This window comes from Manis pentadactyla, chromosome 4 (genome assembly GCF_030020395.1).
Source record: "Manis pentadactyla isolate mManPen7 chromosome 4, mManPen7.hap1, whole genome shotgun sequence".
Taxonomy (NCBI): domain Eukaryota; kingdom Metazoa; phylum Chordata; class Mammalia; order Pholidota; family Manidae; genus Manis; species Manis pentadactyla.
Window position 1 is genome coordinate 186,817,269 of NC_080022.1, and position 18,401 is coordinate 186,835,669.

Consider the following 18,401-nt stretch of genomic DNA (forward strand, 5'->3'; position numbering starts at 1 on the left):
GATAATACTTTTATCTGCTCCAGTGTCTAGGATTCCTTCAAAACTCTTTTCTTCTATTTTGAGGGTCAATTTTGGTCTGTCTGCTAAGTCTAATGCTATGAAAGCGGAATTGTAGTTAGAGGAGCCGAAACTCCCTTCTCCTCTCAGTGGTGGTGGCAGGATAATTGGCATGAAGACTAGGCAGCACTAAGAGCTGGGCTATGCGGTCTCCTGGGGATATAGGGTAGATTCCTCTGGGGGCTGAGCACATAATTTTTACTTGTCCTTCATAGTCCTGATCAATAACTCCGGGGTGGACAACAAGGCCTTTTAAAGTAGCAGAAGAATGCCCCAAGAGTAGTCCAACTGTGTTTGGTGGCAAAGGGCCTTTGAAGTCTGAGGTAATAGGTTGAACTCCCATCTGCAGAGTTAACACTATTCTGGTGGTGGCACGGATGTCCAATCCCGCGGAACCTGGAGTGGCTCTCCTTGGGGGGCTTTGTTGCTCCCGAAGGACACTTGTGTGCTGGTTGCCCCATATATTTGTGGGCCCTGATGGCGGGGGCCCCTCTGGGCGTTTTTTGGCAGCTCTAAGGGTTTCCCTTCTATGTCTTTAACAGATCGGCATTCATTGGCCCAATGTCTGCCTTTTTTACACTTAGGGCACAATCCAGGGGTCTTTTGGGTCGTGTGCTCTAAAGTTGGGCTTCTACATTCTCTCTTTATATGTCCTAATTTCCCACATTGAAAACATTTAATATTTTTATTAGTAATTCTGGCTTGTTTGTGGCTTTGTAATATAGCCGCAGCTAGGCCCGCATTGGTGAGTGGTCCCCCTATTTCTCTGCAGGCTTTTAGCCAAGCAGTCATCCCCTTCTGTTTCCAGGGTGTAATCGCTTGCCTGCATTCTTTGGTACACTGTTCGAATACTAATTGCTCCACCAGGGGCATAGCTTGCTCTTGGTCCCCGAATACTCTACCCGCGGCCTCCATCATGCGAGCGACGAAATCTGAAAATGGCTCGCTCGGCCCTTGGATAATCTTTGTCAAATTGCCTGACACTTCCCCTTTGTTAGTGAGGGCTTTCCATGCCTTAGCAGCGCACGCGTTTATTTGTGCGTACACTTGTGCGGGGAAGGCGGTCTGGTTGGCAACCCACTGTCCCTGGCCTGTCAACATATCATATGACCACGCGGGTTGCCCTTCGGCAGCGTTTGCACGTGCCTGGGTCATGCTGATATCATGCCACAATGCTTTCCACTCTATATATTGTCCCATACTAGTAAGGCATGCTTTAGTCACATACTGCCAATCTGTAGGTGTCATAGCTGTCTCTGTCAACCTTTCAATCTGTGCTAAGGTGTAGTTAGCACTGACTCCATAAGCCCGAACGGATTCTGCTAAATCTTTAACTTGTTTATGGCTCAGGGGCTGGTGGGAGCGTACCCCGTTGTCTTCAAACACAGGTAACATTTGCTTAATTGCTTGTATGGTATCTGGGTGACAGAGTATGTGTACCGCTCACATAAGGTGGCGGAGCAGTGGGCAACGGAGAGCACCCTGCTTTCATTCTCTTTGGTCTGCCTTTCAGCCTTGCTGGTTCCCTTATTTCCGCACTTCGGGGTTCTAGTCTCCTCCTCCTCTTCCGAGGACATTAGTTCATCTTCTGATTCCCTATTGGAAAGTTGGAGTTCCCTCAACTCTTTCCAGGGGTATTTGCTATTTTCTCCGAGGCGGTCATCACCTGCTTCTCGGGGCTCTTTCGCTTTTGCCCTGGATGGGCTCTCTCCCTCACTCTGGGGCTTTTTAACTTTCGTTTTAGCGGCCCTTTTTCGGCCGCGAGCTAGCTCTGTCTCCCGTTCCGTTTCTGACATACTTTCTTGGATGTCTGACAAGGCTCTCTGACCTGCCTTTATCACCTTTTCACACTTTTCATCCTGCAGGCAAGCTCTAATCAGTTTCCCCTCAAGCGTCCTTCTTCTTCCTATCAAGATCTTTCCCTAACTTGTCCCAGCTCGGGATGGAGAGGGACCCTGAACAGATAAACCAGGGGGCAACACGGTCTACTTCTTTTACAAATGATCCTAAAACTTTGGCAGAGACCTTCAAATTTTGCTCTTTGAGAACTGCCTGTAGTGCTGAGACTAACGATGGTGCGTTTCCCATGGTGCCTCTTTATTTACAGAGAACCATCAGCCACCACCCTTAAAAGCGCGTCTCTCGGAACTTACCTCTCCGGGCTTTCTTCTGTCCTGCAGTTCTGAATCCTCTCCAGATGTCTGAAGGGTCCTCCCTGTGCCGGTGATGTTCTGGTTCCTGGGTTTTGGCACCACTTGTCGCGCGCCCCGTCCTCGCCGGCAAGAACAGCACGCAACAACAGCAGGATTCTTCTGCAGAAAGCTTTAATCTTCAGTTCTTTGTGAAACAAATGTGTAGGACAGGACCCGGATGGGAAGAAAGGGTCTGCTTATATAGGCCTCATGCTCTACGCTGATTGGTGCTGTTGCATAAGCCTTAATTAGCATGACACTTTGGCCTGATTGGTTCATATGCTCAGACTCAATTTGCATGGGTTTTTGTTACACAAGAGGGTGCCATTTTCAGGGTGCGGCAGGCGCGGCTACCAACAGGTCTTTGTGACCAGTAGTGTATGGCAGAAGTGATATGTTGCTTCTGATATTCAACTGGAGAGAACTTCAGCTGTCTTGATGCTCCTGCGCCCTTGGACCACTCACTCTGGGGGACGCCGTGTCACGAGCCGCCCGATGGAGAGGTCCTTGTGCCGAAAAACTGAGGCCTCCTGCCAACAACCATGAGAGTGAGTTTGGAGCAGATCCTTGGGCCCCAGTCAAATCTTTGGCTCTCACACACCCAGTCAGCCCTTGACCACAACCTCATGAAAGCCTGAGCCAGAGCCACCCAAAGAGACCCTCCTGGCTTCCTGACTCTTGGAAACTGTGTGATATGATCCATGTTTGCTGTGGATTATTTGGGGATCTGGGGATAATTTGTGTCCCAGAGGCAGATAACTAACAGCCATTTTGCTTTCTACTCATAATCAAGTATGTGTTTTGGTTTACTTGGGAGGGGGAGAAGATAGAAAATTACATACTACATTGAGGTTTTTCTTTTTTTAAAATTTGGGTTCTACAAAGGTCTCAGGAAATGTCTGTTGTAAATATCAATTATTCTGGTGTTCTTTTTGTGTGTCGTCCTAAGCCCTCAAATGATGGATACACTACCAAGAGAAAGAAAAAGAGGTCAGGAAGGAAGGTTGGAAGAGAGAGGGAGGAATCCTACCTCTAAATACAGATATTACATCTATAGCAGTTTGACATTAACTTACTTATGACATTTACCATACTGAATTTCTTGATTAACTCAACAAAGAAATATTTATTGAGTACCCAGAGCTGATTCTGCTCTGGGTGCTTGAGATACATCAGTGAACAAAACACAAAGATCTTGCCTTAGTGGAGCTTACATCCTGATTGCGGAGATGATAAATAATAAACAATAAAAAGCAAATTATATATCATGGAAGGTGATAAATGTTATAGAAAAAAGTAAAAAATACAGGAAGGTAATCATGTCCTCTCTATCAGCACCTCAGGAGGGGTGGCTGGTGAGCTTGGAATGCCTGCAGTCCTTTGCATATGCCAGGTGCTTGCAAATATTTGCCTAATTCATGCAAGGATGAAGGAGCCAGCCCTGCAAAGGGGAGCTTACTCAGACGGCAAATCCAAGAGTTCCCGGCTGCTTATGCAAAGCCCTGCTTCTAGGTGATCATCAGATCTAGGAGCAGATTTGGGCCACAGAGAAGCCCAGCTGGTGGATAACCCACAAGGGATTCATCCTTCTACCCCCAAAAAAACCCTGCAACCTGAACCACCTCATCTCCCTCCCAATTTGGCAGAACTGGATCAAAGAAACAGCCGTGCCCCCAGGCTTTCTGCTCAGCATCACAGGACGCAGATAGATGAAACCTGAGCCCCCCACTCCCTGTACAGGTGACAACCTCATAGTAACTGTGCCAGGCATCTTTGTCCTGTACCCTAGATAACCTCACACAGATTTTCACCCCAGGCTGCAAGGAATAGGCCCAGCAGAAAGAGGGCACTGTGTAGTAGCCGCGTGCTGATCACAGCTTGCCTCCTAGACACCCAAAATGTCACATTATGATTCAGACTCAAAGAAACAAAGGCAAACAAAATATGCCTCCCGTGGTTTACATATGTGGCGCCCTAGAGTTTGGGGTTTGGAATTTAATAACAGGCAAAGATACAAGGAATATGTTTTCCTTTGAGGTTTAATACACCACATACAATAAATTAAAATGGCAATACTGTTAATAAACAATAATTTGTATTCAAATAGTTACCGAGTTCCCAAAGATCTAGAAACAGAATTTTAGACCCAGAAGGAATCCTAGGCTACTTTCAACTTAATTTTTTTTTTAAGGTGGTAATGCCCTCCAGTTTTTGCAAAACCTATCTCCCTCTCTTTCTCTCCCTCTCTCTCTCTCTCACACACACACACACGTGTCCCTGCAGCCACCTCCACTCTGGTCCTCTGGTCCCCTTCCACCCTTGCACAAAGCATCCCCACTCTGCCACCCCCAGTGTCTGCCCAAAGCCTTTCTTAGCCACACTCAACCCCTTTCAAACAGACCAACATCTTCCCCTTTGCTGTGCCCTCTTTACTGGCTCTTCTCAGCACATTGACAAACTCAAGTCTCTCTCTTTAAAAAAGTAAAAAATGAAAACTCACTGTCTGTGCTTCACATTCCTTTCTAGTCCCATCCCCTCCTTTCACAGCTGCACTGGGGCCCCTGGCGCTGCCCTAACAAAGCCCCACACTGGGGGGCTCACGCTCTGGAGGCCGGAAGTCGGGAGGTGCAGGTGCGGGCAGGGCTGGCTGCCTCTGGGGCAGGGAGGGGGTTCTGCTTAGGGCCTCTCCCAGCTCCTGGGGGTTTGCTGGCAGTGTCTGGTGCTCTGTGGCTTGGAGAGGCATCACCCAGATCCCAGCCTTGGTCTTCACAGGGCCTTCTCCCTGGGTGCATGCTGTGCCCAAATTTCACCTTTTTCTAAGGACAGCAGTCATATCAGACTGGGCCCCCCCTTATGTCCTCACCTTATCTTGGCTGTATCTGCAAAAACCCTGTCTCTAAATAACGTCACAGTCTGAGGTCCTGGGCATTAGGGCTCCGGCAAATCTTTTTGTGGGGACACAATTCGACCTCTAACAATGGCCAAATTTAAAAACAAAACCTGGTCTCTTCCCACTCCTGCTCCCTATTTGTCCTCTGGCTCACTCCACAGCCTTCTGTCCCCACCTCATGCACTGCCAGGACTGGGCACTAAATGACCTCATGGTTGCCCAACTTGGTGGACACTTTCCTGTCCTTGCGGTATGGACCTCACTGTCACACTGCTGACGGGTTACTCCTTCCTCAAACTCCTTCCCCGTTCCAGCCTCTCGGGCTCCCCCAAGGATTCGGCAGTGTGGGCTGTCCTTTCTCAGATCCCTTTAGGGCTTTCTATTCCTTGGCCACCCCACCTTCCCTCCTTACACCCCAAGCTCATCATCCGTGCTGCTGCCTTCTACTCCCACCCCTGTGCTGACTTCCCCAGCCAGACATCACCGCTGACATACAGATTTGCCTGTCCCCACCTGCCACTCCCCAGGTGACTCCAACTCCAAATGCACACAACAAGACTTCCCCTTCTTCCCCAAAGTCCCACTGAAGGTCTCTGCTCAACCTGCTCTTCCTCCTTCAGCCCCTGCTTCTCCAGCCACCCACCTCTCCCTGAGCAAGAAAACTAGGCCTTATCCTTTACCATCTTATTTACCATAGATAGCAGTCCCCAAGTCCCCTGGAGCCCCTGGAGCTAAAATTATCCTTCAAATAGATCCTTTCTATTTGGCCTGTACTGTCACTCTGGTTATTTCCTTAGGTTCTAATCACTTGGCTGTGTGACTTTGCAGCCCCCTACCTGTGCCACCACCTCTGCCCATCTTCCCTGTTGTATCTTTTTCCATGTCATCCACCACAGTGTTTTCACAGAAATCCCTTGGACAGCCAAGCATAATGCTCAGAATCCTTCAAGAACTCTACATGGCCTTCAGGATAAAGTCCAAACTCCTTAGTGGATGTGAGATGTCCCTTTGTAAGCTGGCCCCCTGCTCATCTCTCCCACTGCTTCACTGCCCTTCTCCTTATAGGAGCGCTACTCCAATCCTATTAACTCCTGGCAGCCCCCTGAAGGTGCTGGGCTCCCCATCATGCTTCCTCTACCCTGGCTTTTCCCTCTGTCCTCAGTGCCCTTCCCTCAGCACCTTAAGCCATTGCTTAAGGACTCAGATCAGAGGCCCCTCCAGGAAGTCTTTCTGTGCCCTCTGGCCTCCTTCAGCACCCTGTTATGTACTGTAATCCTAAATCAACCAGGCTTTCAACTTTAAATCCCTAGCACCTAGTCCACTGTCTGCATATAATACAGGTACAGTAAACGTTGGGTGGGTACCTGTTAACTCAGTGAGGAGTACAAAGGAGAAGTCTGAGGTCCAGAAAATCACCTAAGGTCAAACAAAGAGTAGGTGAGCAGTGGAGCTGAGATTCAGCCTTGCTTGCCCCTCAAGTTTCTTGTTCTATTCCAGTATTTTCCTCACTGTAGTAGGAGGACAATCACAACAGAATCTCTTGGGCAGTGGATTAAATATGCAGCTCCCTGCGCCTCACCTGAACCTAGATGAAACTGCATTTTCAACAAGCTAATGAACAGAGGCACAAAGGCTGAGAACCAGCACCCTAAGCCTGAGTGTCTGAAAAGCCTTTTATCACATTTTTTTTAGGCCAAGTCAGTTGCTTACCACTAGTGATGAGCGGGGAGCCCAGCTCCATTACATTTTCATTGAAAAGCAATCATTTGTGTGAATCCTGAAGCTTTTTCCTTTAAGAGCCCACTATTAGGATGCAAATTCTACTTGCAGAATTAATGGCTCTGGAAAGAGGGCAGGGACTTCGGGAGGGAGTAAGCAGCTCTGTGTGGTAGGAAGTGGCTGGGAGTGGGAAGGAGGCAAGCATCACACACAATAGAACTGTAGGAAAAGGTGCCCTTTGTTATTTATTCTCAAATGTTAGCTTGCAGCGGAATCATCTGGAGGGCTTGTTAAGAGGCAGACACCTGGGCCCCACCCTTGGTTTCTGATCCGGCAGATCTGGCGGTGGGGTCTGCTATGCTGCATAAACAAACTCCCAGGTGGGGCTGATGCTGTCCAGGGAGCACATTTTGAGAACCACCAAGCTAATTCAACCTTGTGCCCAATGTAGTAATCCATTCTGAAAATCCGAGGAGATAGGGACATGGTCTCCCAGTTTTTCTGCTTAAACCAGATGTAAACCTTGTTAAATTTCAACCCGGAGTTTCTATGGGTAACTCATGATTCTTCCTTGAATGGAACCAAAATTTACCTCCAAACCTTTCATCCACTGATCCCAGGTCTGCCTCCTACATCTTCACAGAATTTATCTGTGTCTGTTTGTACACAAGAGTTCTTTAAATATTTGAAGACAGCCATCCTGTCCTGCTTGTTTCTCCTTCCCGTTACCTGCCTCTTCTGCCCCTTCAGCACCTGCTGAATGAATACTGTCTCCGAGACAGACTTCAAGTTTGCCGCTTTCTTATACCACAGTGCCCGGAAGTGGCCAGGAAATTCCATTTGGGATCTGACCAGCTCAGAGTACAGTCTGTTCAACTGGACACTATTTTAAGGTAATTTGTAGGTTTTTTGTTTTTTTTTAACCATTTTACACATTCAGCCATGTTGAGCATGTGGTCACCTAAAACTAGAATTTTTTTTACGGGAGCTGTGTCCAGCCAGATCTTCTCCATATGTCCTTACCTAGCTGAATTTTTAACTCAAGAGCTACATATAATATTAATCCTCCTAAATGTAATTCTGTGGGGTTTGCCCATTTTTGAAGATTATTAACTCATACCTTAGTTCTGAGGTGGTAGTGGCAGGGCCAGTTAAGGGGGTGACAGACCCCAAACATGCACTTACCCGTTTTACAACTATGGGGACTTTACTCTCATATATTACTCAGTCTAAACAGCCGCTGGTGAGTGTCAGTGTGCTGCAAACTCGTGGCCATCATCTGCCTCAACGTTTCCGGTCAACCCTATATTCAAACTGCCACAGGCCCACATGTCAAACCATGAGTCTAATTTTTGGTTCAGAAAATATGGTCAGTATAGCATTGTCTTTCTCCAGATGTTTACATCTAAGGTAATAGAGGAGACAATTATTCTACCCTGTTTAAGCTGAGAGAGGGAATAGTAAAAAGAACAAGACATAAGTTGAGAGGTTACAATCACAATTAAACATCAAGGACAAATACTCCATTATGTAATTATGTTCAGTTTTCCAAAAGGGCAAGTTGTGCTTATTACAATGATTGGTCCACCGAGGTACCTGATTTCTCATTGATTAGGATGCTGCATATTTTGAAGATGTGACTTTGCACTCCCTCCTGGAACATGTATTAATACCTGGGATTTAGGTTGCTTCGCAGCTAAGAACTAATATAAATAAAACGTTGAATAGAAAAGGCAGAAGCCTGTGTCAGTCCGCTCTGACTTCAGATCCTTCTAAGAGTTGTGGGTTTTGGGGAGGCGGGGTGGGGAGGGCAGCGGATACACAGCACTGGAGGGCTTAAATATGGCAGTGAAAAGAGAGTGCGCGGTTGCTCAGGGGTCCTTAAGGGAACGAGAGCCGTAATCTGTCGTCTTTTTCATCCACACACGTTTCAAAGCCTGACACTTGCGGTGGCAAAACTGCATTGCGAAAGTAGTGTCACTAACTGCTCTTCAAGATAGGGACACGTAGACAGGGAATGGCCTCCTCACACCCCAACTTCCAGGACCGCCTAGGCTGCACCGCGGGACGGAGAAAGCTGGTCTGCCTCCCCAACCCCTCAGAAAAACGCCGTAAATTCCTGGTTTCATAATCTTCTCGCGACTTGAACGTAAAGTTAAAAGGGACTTTTCAGTTCTACATCCCTCCTGACGGTACCCGCGATTAACGACAAGCGTATATGGAGAAGGACGCGGGGTGCAGGGCCTCGGCCGGGTACCGAAGGCGGGGACCGGAGACGGGGATGGGAGCGGGCGCGGAGGGCTCCGCAGGGGAGGTCCCGTGGGCTGTCCCAACGCGAGGCCTGCTCGGCTCGCAGCGGGGCACTCCCCGGGGAACGGCGGCGCGCGTACGGGTGTGTGCGCGGCACCCGCGGGCCGCGCGCTAGTGCGGGCGCCGCTGCGTAGAGGGCCAGCGCCGCCGGGAGAAAATACCACGCAGAGCTCGTGTCCGGACGTTGCCGACCAGGGGGACCAAGCGGACGTGAGGGGGCCGGGCCGCGCCCGCTATCCCGCCGGGAGCCGCAGCACCAGAGGCGGGGAGGGACGCCACGCAGATCCCCACGCTTTTCTAGCAGAGGGAAAGCCACCGCGATTGCAGCGAGCTTGCAAACGTTGGCACCCCGGCGCGCTCCCCGCGCGGTATGGGTAGCCCTAACGCGGGCGGGTATTAAGGGGGAAGGATAGGGCGTGGCCTGACCGAGACGAGCCAATGGACCGGGAAGGGGAGCGCGGGGGGCGGAGCTCAGGTGCGGAGCGCCGATTGGCCAGTTGGCTCTCCGGTATGCAGATGCGGTGGAGTCACGTGCTAGGGGCCGGGACGACTTCCTGTAGGAGGCCAACGCGGGGCGGGGAAGGGGGTGCGAGCGCCCCGTCTGGCTGGAGCGGGGGGAGGGGGGTTCTTGTCAGTTAGAGCAACAAGATGGCCGCGGTGGCAGCTCTGCACCTCAGCGCGACGGCCCCGGGAGCCGCAGCAGCCGCTGCCGGCCCCTCCGCCCCGCAACCCTGAGCACCACCCCGGCCTCCCCTGCCGCCCCTGACAGGGCCGTCCCCGCGCCCGCCGCGCTCCTGCCGCTGCCGCCGCGGGCCCGCCCGAGCCGAAGGCGGAGGGAGCGAAACCGGCCAAGCACCGAGCGCCCAACGTTGCCGCTGCCGCCTCGGATCCCGGGCAGCGCCGGAGCCGTCGTCCCGCCCGGGGACGCGAGGAGGAGGGCGCGTCGCGGCGTCGCCGGGGCCGGACCTGGACCTGCCGGGGCGCGCCGCCGCCCACCCGCCCGCGCCACCGCCGCCCGCGCCGGGACCTGAGCCCACGGCGCCGGCGCTGAGCGGGCCCCCGCCGCCCGAGCGCCCCGCAGGCCCCGGGGCGGCCGCCCGAGTCGTCGTCGTCGTTGCTGCTGCCGCCACTGCCTCCAGGCCCGTATCGCCGGAGCCCCGCCGAGGAACCGCCGCCGCCAACGGGGACGGAGCCCAGGTGAGCGTGGACGGGCCTCCGAGCCGCCGCAGCTGGCCGAGCTGGCGGCGTCGCCTTTGTTCGGCCGGGCCCGGAGCGCGAGGGGTCGGCGGGTCCGGGCGGGAAGGGATGCGCGGCGCGGGGCGGCGGGAGGAGCTGCTGGCGGCGCAGAGCCGCGGCGGGCGTGCACCCGGGGAGAGGTTCGTGGTGCCGGGTATGCAGGGGAGCCGGCGTGACTGGAGCTGATGGTGCGACGACACATTGGCTGCATGTAGGTTTTAAACTAATGCAGTTGTTGGTATTGGGTTCTGACTCTGCAGTCGCCCAGGGATTTTGCATTTCTGATGGCATGTCCGAGCCCGAAGTGTCTTGGATGTAGGGCTTCCAGCGTTGTTTGGTGGGAGAGCGAAGCTGGGGCGCGCTCTGGGGGAGGGTGAAGGGCCCCTCGGGCTTCTGCGGGTCTGGAATCAGGTGGGCTGCTGGCGGTGCTGCAGACTGCGGAGCACTGCGCACGAGGAAAAGGAGCCGCGCCACAGCTACCTTGATAGCGCAGCACGTAACCCGAGCGCCTCAGTGCCACCTCTGCTCGAGCGACGCTTCATTTGCACCTTTACCTTGTGGATGAGATTTAATTAGTTGATTCGTAGCTACTAAAACGTGCCGATGCAAATATAGGGGTTCCCTGCGCGATAACTGGGCAGAGAAGCCCTTCGCTTGCAGGTTGCACGGAGCTTTGGGAATCTCAGTGAGGATGCAGGATCGCTGCTTGGATGCCGCGGGGGGCGGGGGAGGAGGAGCCGCAGATCCTAGCTGCACCCATTGCATTTTAAGACTCTGGACCGTATCAGCGGGTCTGTACAAAATGAGTAAAAATGTCTCCAACCTTTGCTCCTGTCAGATTAAACCTCCATTTGAGTGGTCTGCCCAGTTATGTCTAGGCATGAACTGCAGATTCTGAACTCAAAATGGTGCTCTGTAGATGTCCAACTTGAGCATCTTTAAGGAGTTGCAAATTGGTTCAGTCCATTGTGTTGCCGAGGTTCGGGTTTTCTCCTGTATCCGGTATTCACGCCGATGTGCTGAGGCCGGTATAGGTGGTCAGTTTCTGATCACCGTGTAGAGTTTGCTAGTCTCTGAACGTAATTTGACTTGCAGAAGGCTTATTTTATGCACGTTATTTTCTACATTTACAATTGAGTAATTATGGGGATGAGTGGGGACACTGGAGTTGTGGCTTGAGTGATCTCAGGGGACATTGATGGCCAGTTTGAAATGGGGAGGGGGGGCGGATGCTGACGATTATGTGCATAGATTCCTGACTTCCTTCAGTACTGTGTGAAAAAGAATAAAGGATAAACTTAACTCCAGGCCAGATGAACTGGTTGGCAGGGGGCACCTTGAAGAAATTTACATTATTTCAGAACCACAGAGGTGGTGATGGTATTTGAACATCTTTCAGCATGGCACTCCTAGGTGCTTTGTTGGGGGAAAAAAGATGCAAAATGAGGTTTTACAGATGACTAGCCCAGTTATATTATCTGAATCAATTTTATTGATGGTTTTTACAGAAGGTAATGAAAAGGTAATAATGGTCCGAATAGCTGTTACTTTGCTTACCTAGACTGAACGTTCTCTTTTTTCCTACAGAAAATTTTTAATGTTTGTATTTTCATGAGAATAGAGGTTCTTAGAATCTGTTTTTCTTTAACATGTTAGGTCATAAGAAATTGATAGCCCGGAAAATGGTAATAGTGAAAGTATTGGCTTAGTTAAATTTTACTTATGGTGACACAGAAAATGTCGTCAAGCTAGCATATCCGTAAAGGAGGAGAATGGATCTACAGGTCCCAGATATCATGTATGTGTTCAGATTTGATTTTGTTACGAGGCTCTAGAGTTCTTGTTTTGTTTTGTTTTTTATTATGGTATCATTGATATACAAGCTTATGAAGGTTTCACATGAGCGACCTTGTGGTTACAACATTCACCCGTATTTATCAAGTCCTCCCCACACCCCATTGCAGTTACTGTCCATCAGTTTAGTAAGATGCTCTAGAGTTACTACTTGTCTTCTCCGTGCTGTATACTGCCTTCCCAGTGGAGGCTCTAATTTTAAAAGCCTGATTTTAAGTCTTCAGTGCTTCTTATCTAAATTAAAGACCTTATTGACAGGTACTTCTTTTTTACTATTAAGGTATGAAATTAAATAAGGTTGACATAGAGGTTGTCATAAGGCTTAATCTGAACATATTTCATTGTGGATTCTGGCATTTAAATACTGGGGGTAAATTAAATGTTTGTTTTAGGTTTTCCTCCTTATAGCCTTTATTGTTTTCAAGTGGCTTGTGTTTTAACACTGACAAATATTTTGTAACAAGTTTATACTTAGTATTAACAAGTTGGCTCAGGGATTTTGGAAGAAATAGTTGCATTAGAGTGCTGTTTATGAGTGGGGTAAACTGTTGCATTTGGCTCTCAGTGATTAAAATACAACTAAATCATTGGGGGAATATAGGAAACTTTAAATTACAGTGTTTCTCATCACCACCACCTTTTTGTTAAACCAGTGGGCTTTACTGAGATAAATCTGTGTGTTTCCAGATGCTGTCATCTGGCTCACTTCCAAAACCAAGCTGAAGGAGGAGGTCAGGGCCGCAGAGGAGCAGCCTTTTTCCTTAGTGAGGAGAGCTTTCAGTTGGGAAGAAATGCAAGAGAAAATTCTTACAGTGCTGGCTGAGAATGCAGCGTTTGCATTACTTCCCCAACTCCCAAGTGAGGGCAGTGAAGTCCTGAATGTAAACTTAATCTTGTTTGACTCAAGAAAGTGATGCTTTTAAAAATTTTAAATTAAAAAAGAGACTTAGTAGAAATTAGTTTATTTACCCATTATTCGATTTGCTACATAGAATGCCTTGGCATTATGTAACACTTTAAGGCTTAAGAGACATCTAAAAACTATTTAAAGGTCTTTTGGGGTCTCCCTAGTAGGAATTAGATCCATGAGATCGCATACTTATGTTTTAGATGCCTGTTCACCACTCAGCCAGGGTTTATTGTGCAAAGTCATCTCCAAGATTTTCTAGGGAAGAGAATAGATGGGCTGTGAACTCTGAGGCTGTTCCACATACCAGAGCAGCACAGGAGATCATCAAGACTTGGGGATGCAGCAGGCAAAGATTACTTAGAGCAACTGAAGCTGGGGAAGGGGGAAAGCATGAGAGAGGACAGGGACAGGTTTATAGAAGACCTTGGACCAGGAAAGGATGACTTGAGGGAGCAGTAGGTAGACCTCTGAGCAGGCAGTGCACAGAAGGTTCTAGTAGGTAGGGAAGAACCAGTAACTTTGCTTTTTGTTTTGTTCTTGTTTTCTTTGGAATTGTTTTTCCTTCTTGTCATTTTGAGACAATCAAATAGGTTTTATCTTGCACTCCAACTTTATTTCAGAGGGCCTTCTGATGTTTTAGATTAATTGTAAAGAAATCTTTTGAAAGACAATTGGTGCTGTGGTCTGTTTTGTATGGTAACTGGTTTCACAGTGAAGGTGAATGGATTTTATTTGCTTAATTAAAACAGTTAACATGTTAATTTTGTTTGAAGATGTCATAGATTTAAGTGTAGAGAGCAGAATAGCAGAATACCAAATGAGAACTGGCTTTTTTTTTTTTCAGGTAGAGTTCACAAATTTTCTTGCTTTAAGCCTGTTTAATCATAAATTTTTACAAATTAACTTTAAAATAATCATGCATTGTTTGTGTGACAAAATGTATACGATAGTAGACTTTAATGCAGTAAAGATGTTCTTGATTATAAACATTCAGCTTATACACACTTCCCAGGAATATAAAAACATAAAGGTTACATGTCAGAAAAAACTATAAAACCTTGCGTAATGATTTATCTGTGACATTGAAACCAAGAAATGCGTAGTCCTTGCTCAGTCAACTTGTTTTAATAACTTGATTAAAATAATCCAGAAGTTTTCTGTTGTTCATGTTCAGGTAATGCATTTGAACTGTTACTTATTTAATGAAAAGTAAAATAATGTATTTTTAAATTCTCTGACTGGGATGTGACAAGGTTTTACATGATTAAAACATGGTAAAAATTCATACCCTTTGTGCCATTTTTGGAGTTAGCTAAAAATTAATTCTTTTCTTGGCTTTCAGAGAATGAAGAAGCTATTACAGAGATGGAGAGCTGTTGGTTACAAATGCATTCAAACTCTAGCCCTCAAAAGACTATAGAGCTGTGTGCAGAGCTAGACAATCTGGGCATCCAGCCATAAAACATCACTGCTGGAACACAGATAGTTGTTCGCACCCTCCTGAGCCCTCCGTGGCTGCAAACCACAACAGAGGGAATGAATGGCCTTGGGAAAGCAGCGCTCACTGCTATTTTGAACTCTTAATATTCCATGTGGTTCTTTGAATTCCAACTACGCAGTGGGCCTTTGGTTTTCTAAGATATAGTAATGATTAAGGATGGGGAAGAATATAGCTTCTGAAATATGTCTCTTCTAGGCTCTGATGGATCTAACTATTTGCTCTAGGAAATGAGGAGTAGAGAGGTTGTCTCTCCCATGGTCTCCTCTCTGTATTTGTCTCCTTGTCCCTACATTTCTTTCCTGTTGGAGAGCGACCTGCTTGAAGACATATAGGATCACTGAACCGCTTGGGCCACAACACACTAGGACCCAAAGAGTCGTCTGGAATCTGTCTCCAGAGAGTCTGCTGGATGGATTGGTCTGACATGGCTTGGTTCCCACTTTACTTCCTCAGAGACTGTTCTTGACAGAATTTTTTTTTAACGTACAAAAATAAGAAAGAGTGGGTAAATATGTCATCTCACCACCATTAGAAGTTTAAAGCATTTTCTGTGACCAGCATCTGTTTGTATAAATCCAAATGACCTCCTGTGACCTTCTAGAATACAAACAGCTGAACAGCTCTTTTTTTTTTAGACCCTCTTTTTCTTCTTTAGAACATTTCAGAAATTAATACTCTATAATGTCTTCATAATGTCCTTCCTTTAAAGGCCTGAACTGCAAACCTACAGTATCACAATATCAAGTCAAATTATTCTCAGCAGGATAATCCTTGTCTGTTGAGTTCTGTACGTGCATGCAGTCTGGCTAGTGCCAAACACAAATCCATGCCCAGGTGGTTATTGGGAATCTGTGCCCTGTTGGATTCATTTTGTGTGTACAGCCTAGCTTACTAAGAGTAAGAAATATCTCACAACTAAAATCAGTTGCTTGGGTTGAGCCTGGCAAAGTATTGTGTAGTTTTTATTTCCAAAGATAATTTCTTTTTAATGACTCTTTTAATAAGCGGGGAAATCTAAGTTAAAATAGCAACTGGGAATTAAAGTTAAGATCTGAAATTGGGAAATGGCAGCGTAGGCATAGCTTATCACCTTTTCAACCAGCCATTGTGCTGTGAAGAGATTTTAACAGAGTTGTTGAGAAATTACAAGGGGGATGTGGAATTATTGCTTGGATTGTGTTAAGTTTTCTCACACTGTATACATGAAGCATGTAGTGCAGAGGGGGAGGGGAAAGTGTAGGAAGGGAAATTGATAGGCTCTGTTTTTCAGGAGGCAGATGTTTTACACAGCTTTTTGGGTAGAGAAGTGAGGTAAAGGAAGAAAGTGATGGCTATGTGGAAGCAAGTACGTTCGTGTTAGCTGAGGACAGCTGAGACTTGGGGAGAGGAGGTAGTTAGAAAGCATCCTCTTAGGTAACCAGATCTCCATTAAAAATAATCTTCAAATAGGTACAACTAATATTTCAGCATTTGCTATATGAGAGTGTGCCCAAGGACGAGAGTATTTTCTTGTTTATTCCTCACAACACTCCTGGAAAGTGATTGCTTTCCTTCTTCCCATTTTACAGATCAGGAAAGGGAGGACAGAGAAGGAAGCAATTTCTACAAGATCCTACAGCTGGTAGGAGGTAAAGCCAGAATTTAAACTCAGGCAGTCCACTTGGGAGCCTTCACACATGGATAAATAACTTGAATTGTTTGAATGGCTTTTAATTAGTCTCTCTAGTCTGTGTCCCACCAACCTATCTGTGTATATTAACTGAATACTTTTGGGCACTTTATGTGTGTTGTTATCCGTTCCTTAATAGCAACTGGTAAGGTATCCCCCAAATTCTAGATGGGGAAACTGAGGCTGATGGCTGTTGAATAATTTGCCCAAAGTCTGAGTCTTGCTAGTGTGTGCCTAGGTGCTCTGATGCCAAGGTCTGAGCTCGTTAGCATCCCCTTGTGCTGCCTTCTAAATCCCCAGCCTGGTCACATCATTCCTTCCTTTATTCCACAAAAACTTAATACCCTCTCTGTGCAGTGGCCACAGTAAAGACCAACATCTCCCTGTAGTCCTGGATTTATGCTACTCGGTGAGAGAGACAGGCACCAAACAAAAACAAAACAAAACAAAAACTGAGATAGCAATTAAATATTGTGAAGCTTCCTTAAGTTAACAAAAATCTATGGTAACATATAATTATAAGCTGTATATCATACCTCCCCTCATGGAGATGCATATCAACACACTGGACACTTGGATAAGCCCAGAAGCAGCAGAACTGTTGACCTTTTCTTAGCCCAGTCTTTCTCAGACCGATGTGACTACCAAACATGGTCTTCCCTTCATGCCGCATTTTAGTTCAGTGGAACAGACTTTGGGAATGCAGAAAAAGAGTGCCCGTTCATTCCGAGGGGAGAGGACCCATGGCCCGCAGTGGTCGGGCGAGACTGCACTTGGAACATGGCCTGGAAGGTTGATAGAATTTCGCTGGATTGAAAGAAACAAATGGGCAAACCATGTTAGGGGAACATTCTGGAAAGTGCCTAACAAAGCACCTGGGGCTTGGTGTTTTTATTGAGAAAATGAACACTGAGGGCTTACTACTGTAAGTGGAAGTTTTTGTTGGCAGTAAGGGCCTGCGTGGGAAGAACCTCCAGTCTTTGAGTGGTTAGGAACTATTGATGGTTGTTGATGGGCATGACATGAACCAAATCGTAGGTTAGACACTTTCTTTGAGCTGACATACAGCAGATGGTTGGAAAATTGGAAGCCTGAAAACTGTGGCTGTCACAGTTGTCCAGGTAAGGTAATGCAAGCTTGGACAGGCATGATGGTAGGGCCAAACTGAACAGGTGTTAGGAAGAATCAGCAGGACAAAATAATGTAGAATGAGTGGTGTGAGCTGTTTATTGGAAGAAATGAGTCCATAGTGCTCCCTACTTGCCCTGGAATGTTCCAGAAAGGCTTTAAATTAAATAAAGCTGTTAATGTTAGAATGTTTGGTTAAATACATAGAGTAAGTCCTTTTAAAATGCTGATTGGGGAAAGATGACACATTAAGATAGCAGTTTTAGAAGTTTATTCTGTGAGATTCTGGGATAGAGGTTTGACTCACAGCATAAATCCCAGTATGTAATGAGCCATGTAATAATAGTGTTCTGCTGTTAATTATGGTGAATAGTCTCAACAAAATCAAATTTTCTTAGTACCTTACCTATAAGAAAATACTAACTCAGACTTTATGTAACAGTCCCAGATACATTGTAAAATTTCTACATGTGGCAACTATATAGGAAAGAGAGAAAACAGATCTTCAAATATTTCTAGAAAATGTTAGATCAGATAATAACAAATAGTGTGCCAGTGTTCATAGAGGCTGTGTTGAAGTTACTAGAACTTTTTGAAGGTTAGATAAATTTAACAGATTCCCTAAACTTAAATGATAGTAGATTCTTTTTTTGTTCTGCAGAGTGGGGTGGGGAAGCTTTAAAACAGACAAAAATATTATTTTTTTATCCCAGTCAGGTAACGAATTTGAATCTTGGCCACAGGCATACCTCTGCATGTTTATAGGTTTGTTTTTAATTGATGAGCACAATTTGAAACGCCAGCATAGTCCTTTACAGATTAGTGCTTTGCCGAAAAGCCTTCTTTATTGTCAATCATCTCTGTCCTGGATTTTGAGTTACTTCATAGTAGGGGTAATAACATGTAGTAGGGGTAATAACATGTTTGTAATATCT

At 46.9% G+C, this 18,401-nt stretch overlaps 1 protein-coding gene across 7 annotated transcripts in view; it reads left to right on the forward strand.

Annotated features, from left to right (window-relative positions):
- Positions 1 to 9,811: 9,811 nt before the first annotated feature.
- Positions 9,812 to 18,401, forward strand: part of TNRC6C (trinucleotide repeat containing adaptor 6C) — a 157,663-nt gene continuing 149,073 nt past the window's right edge. For 5 of the 7 annotated variants that reach the window (XM_036910368.2, XM_036910369.2, XM_036910373.2 and 2 more), the window contains exon 1: positions 9,812 to 10,365. The gene's annotated coding sequence lies outside the window, so the exon portion shown is untranslated. The remainder of the gene's footprint in view (positions 10,366 to 18,401) is intronic. The other 2 variants (XM_036910370.2, XM_036910372.2) reach the window with 1 other exon arrangement.